The sequence below is a fragment of the Lupinus angustifolius genome, chromosome LG04 (assembly GCF_001865875.1).
Source record: "Lupinus angustifolius cultivar Tanjil chromosome LG04, LupAngTanjil_v1.0, whole genome shotgun sequence".
NCBI classification, from domain to species: Eukaryota; Viridiplantae; Streptophyta; class Magnoliopsida; order Fabales; family Fabaceae; genus Lupinus; species Lupinus angustifolius.
Genome location: NC_032012.1, coordinates 19,999,073 through 20,004,620, shown reverse-complemented (window position 1 = coordinate 20,004,620; position 5,548 = coordinate 19,999,073).

The window sequence follows — 5,548 nt, the reverse complement described above, 5'->3', positions numbered from 1 at the left end:
ACACCGTCCTGTTATGGACTGTTCCTATGGAACTTATTGATCAATTGGCTTATGAAATGCTTTTTGGTGCGTACAAAGTGGCTTGGTATGGGACGTGTACTCTTGATTTATTTCCGACTAGGTTATTAGGAGGATATTGGAGTAAGGTGGATGATCATGACATAGCATGCATATATTGCACTTGTGGAAGTGGATTCAGTAAAAAATGTAGTGGCGACTCGAGAGGTCGCGTAGCCGAAAATCGGGGCGCGACAGTGGTTATGATATTTGTTTATGAAATGTATGTTGATACATTATTGTTTATATTAATAAATGGTGGGTTATGATGTCGGTTATAGATAATATATGTGTATGTTATTATTTGGGGTTATGATCTCCACTTATGTGTTATTTAATTATAGTCATGATATCTTGTCGATGAATTATATATTGATAAATGGTGAATTATGATATTGTTTGGGAATAAGTGTTGTTTACATTACATAGGTTGATTAGATAATTGTTTATGAGAACATTTGATGAGTTTGGTTATATTACTCATGTGGCTTGAATAATTGTTTACGAGAACAACTGATGAGTTATAATGTGATAAGTTATATATATATGAAATGCTTTTCATATCTGAGTGTAATATTCTGAGTAAATCCACGCCGTCAATGAATTATATTCATTAGATGTCTTACTCTCTCTATTTCTCTTCTTTTCTATTGCTTGCTTTTCGGACGTGTGCTCGTCAGATAGACACCTTTGCTCGGATTTGGAGCTACCCGTCCGTGATGTTCCAGGAGGGGGCATGCGGAATTGAGGAGAGGCAGTACCCTAGCTTTGGAGTTAGCCACTAGGAGTTGCTTATCATTTTGTGACTTTGAAACACTGACGACTTCAGCTTGTTCATGTCTTTGTTTAGTGTCTTTTGGCGATGATTAATATTTCCGCCCTTTCTTGTTGGATATGTATATTAAGTACTTATGATCTTTTATATCTATGAAGATGTATATTCAGGAAATGTTGGATCATTTCAGTTACCATTAGGTAACCGGTTTTGATTTCCGCGTTATATGTTACTTAAAGTGATGTCCCGGAAAAGAAAGGTTTTTAAAACGAAACAATTTTTTATCACCAATTTCAAAAAAAAAGAAAAATTTACTCACTTTTCCGCGTAATAAATAAAGAGTATTTTTCGGGGCATTACAGATCTCTTGGTATGTGTGGTTGTATATTTTAATAAGTGTTGCTTCAAAAAATAGACCATTTAACATTTTAGCCTATATTAACTCTCTTTTAACATGTGTGGTTGCATCTTCAATAAATGTTGCTTCAAAGAATGAAACTTTAAACCTTCGGCCTATACCAAGGCCTTCCCTTCCTATGTGTTTGATAAAAATGATTAAAACATGTAAAATGAAGTAAAATATTTACTATTCAAGGAAAAGTTATTAGAATCGTATCGGTTATCAAACCGGTCAGGTATTGGTATAGTGGTACAATAGTTCAACTAGTGGTTCAACAATTAAACCGCATGTCGACTAAACCAGTTAAACTAAACATATCTACATATATTTATATATTAATATATATAAACCTATAACAAGAAAAATTCAAATAGACAGATAAAACCAAAAGACAAAAGGAAAGATAATCACACGTTCATAAACACTTTGTAAGAAATCAAAAGCCAAAATCAAAAGTGACCACACATTCATAAATTATACTACCTCTTTAACTAAACAAATAATAAACTATTATAAAAGATTATAAAAAGTTATGCATTGCCTCTTCAAATTTCTCCCTTACAATAACTGTTACTGTGAACACTCATTTTTTGTCCGGCCCAGAAAAAGCCCAAAATGTTTAAATAAAAATAATAAAACGTTTTTACTTAATTTCAATGAATAAAAATAATTAAAACCATGTTATGGAGGAAACATAATGAATACTAATATTAAATTTATGTTGATAAGGTTCCTAAATTTAAGTGGTTGGGTTAACCGAAAATATAACAAATGATAATGCTAAATTTATGTTGATAAGATTTCTATATCTAAGTGATTGGGTTAACCTCAAATTCAAAATAATAAAAGTAACTACAAAGAATTAAATTAAAATGGACCCTAAAAAGCTCACAATCACTTTTCTAAGAAAATGGGATAAAAATAAACTTTATTACATTTTGCTTTTTCGAATTTCATTGTAAAAATAAAAAAGGATAATGAATTTTTTCATTTATTTATTATTAATATTATAATTAAATTCGAATTTATGATAAATAAAATAGGACATATCATAAATATCCATTTTTAAATTCCAAATAATCAATAAAATGGGTTATTATTTTAATTTTACGGAATTATAATTTTAAAATAATTTAAACATAACCATAGATATTTTTTATTTTTTGAATTAATTCGGATATAGATAAAAAATAAATACATAAATCGATTTAGAATGTTTTTAGGAAAAGATATAAAAGTAATAAAATAATAATATAAATAACAAGTCAAATATGACTTGGTGGCTGGTTTAGATCCCATAAAAGTAGTGATAATGGGCTAGCAAAGCTAGGTTTCAGTTAACAAAACTTTAGGGATTAGGGTTAAATAATTTTATGATAAATAGGTGGGTTTGTGATGGGTTAAGGGGGTTCCAAAAAATATTTAAGGTAAAAAAACCAGAATATTGCATAAGGAACAAAGGTTGTGTGAGAGAGAGAAAAACATTGTTATTCTGAGCGATCCAATGCAGCCGTGACTATCGTAGCGCCGTGTACTCGTTGTGTACTCGTCGTGCTTAGCCATAACCACCGTTGGATCTGCATACCACTTGTTTCATCGCGTTGACCAGAGGATTCGCCCAATCACAGGGCAAAAACACATCACGGTCACACTATAACGCGCTACACCAGATCATCACCGTGGAGAACCAAGATCTGCTGCGGACAAGCGTACCGTGGACCTCTGTGCACCTTTCTGAGCCACCATTCATCACGCGCCACGTGTCCAGGCGCAATAATCCCACAATCTCCTCCAATCTATGTCTGACGCGTGTCACTCCTCATTCCAGTCTGTCACACGAGATCCAGGCTCTCACAACGTGGAAATAAAACACATTCTTTTATATAATCAGGTATAATTTTTTGCTCTTTTCATACTTTGATCTAACTATTTTAAAATAACATGATCTTATGTATGATCTAAACTTTAGTGTGTGGGAAATAATTTTTTTTAACAATTTACTAATTATCATATAAAATATAATAACGATATTATAACAAAAATGGAAACAAATTAGGATAACGGGTAAACATAAAATAAATAAAATCTCACCATTTTTTATAAGTATTTTTTTGTTTTATTTTCTAGTAACTGATTTTTTATTTCTCTATAATTATCCAGCAATTATTAATAAAGAATAATGATCTACTAAAAATAATTTAATAAATGTTTAAAATGTAAAACAAATTACTTTGATGTATTCTTCAATTAAAAACTTCAAATCACATCTCCATAAAAATTTAACACTTTTTAAATAAACAAACAAGCATTTTTCAAAAGGAATAAAATGATTTTGAGATTTAATTAAAGATGGAGAGAAGGTCGTCTTGGAGGCCTCTTTCTTTTCAGATCATCTTCGAAAGGTTGCACTACGCCACTTCTTTTCAATTGATTAAATCTCAAAATCAATTCAATTCCATTTTCTTAATTAAATAAATAATAAGAGTTAACTAGATAAAAAAATACTTTTTATTCATCAATAAATAACAAAATAGAAAAACCTTTTTTATAACAAAGAAAACTTGCAAAATATATATTTTTGACTAAAAAATATATTTTCTTTAATTTAAATACACTCAACCAATAAACTATTTTCTACATAAATAACTACATAAGCCTTGATCCCCTTAATAGGGGTACGTAGGACCAAAGTCAATATTGTCGGACTCAATAATAAAAATAAATAATTTTTTCTTCATAATAATTAGTTAATTAATCAGATAATTTCATAAAATAATAATAATAACAATAAAGTCATATATTTTAATGAAGGGTACCGCTTATGGCGGGCGGGTAAGGTGCTAATACCTTCCCTACCTTGTAACCGACTCCCGAACCTGGATATCAAAAATCCAAAAAGCTTAAGGTAATTGTGTTTTAAATATTTTTCTACGTTTTTAACTATAAAATGTAGTGGTGACTCTAAACAAAGTCGTGCAGCTGAAAATCGGGGTGCGACAGCTGACAACTCTGCTGGGGATATATTGTTTTGAGAGAGTCCAACCCATCATCAATGAAATATATGATTATTTTTTTTACCATTGTTATTGTTATTTTTATTTTATTGTTTAGTTAATTTCCAATAATATTGTATACTTAATTATTAATATAAATATAAGTTATATGCGTAATTTTAATTGTATGTATAAATAAGAAAAGTGCATGTTTAATTATTAAATATGAATTGTATGATTTATTTTAATGGTATATAAAAAATGAAAATTGCATGTTAATTAGTACTTGTATATAGAAATATGGGAGTTGCAAGTTTAACTTATAGTTATGGGTTATAAATATGAATTATATGATTACTTTTAATTATATGTATGAATATTAGTTATGTGTTATTAATTATTAGTTGTATGTGTATATATATGTTGCATGATGAAATAATTAATTGTATGAATTGCATAATCGTATGTTGTGAATGCATGTTTGTATTGTTCTTATTGCTATATGATATAATGTACACATTTTAAGCACACACATATGCCCTACACCCGGGTATTAATGATACCTTTTTGGATAGAAGGGATACTAGCCTCACTTGTCGCGGTTTTTGCCGCTTCTAAGTGTTAGTGATGTGAACCACTCAAATTGTCACCTCTTATTATGAGTTAGTCGCTCGAGCTGGTCTCCTGTTTCTAACATTATAATATTTGGGCTTCTCTATTTGAGAGAGATGCAATATGAACACCTTTATAGGGAGTCTAGAACTTGCCAAATGCGTCCGTTGTATGTTAGAGGGGGCTCTTGGCCCCGAAAAATAAATTCATATTCATTCATTCATGCATTATCCCATTTTGTATATAAATAATTAATTTCTATGTATTTTAATTTAATAGGTGCATTTTACATTAAAGGAGAGATCATTTCAAAATTTAAAAAATGATGACCGCAAATAATTCTAGCAGCATATTGGCACCCGAAAAATCAACAAAATTAGAATTGTCAATAATTAATGTGAGTTTCTTGGCTGAACAAATTCCCAAAATTCTGGAAGAAATTAAGAAGTAATTAGGGATAATTATGGGGAATTATTGGACCTCGTGTTAGTCCAAGTTCGTCCCCAAGACTTGGAAGTCATGCAAGTCATGATTCAGTTCTGGAATCCCAAGCTTCGAGTATTTGAGTTCCCTAACCTTGATGTTGCTCCAACCATAGAAGAATATGAGGCCCTTTTGAATTTTTCGATGGAGGGCAGATTAAAGCTATACCAGTTCACAGGGGTTAGTACTTGTATATAGAAATATGGGAGTTGCAAGTTTAACTTATAG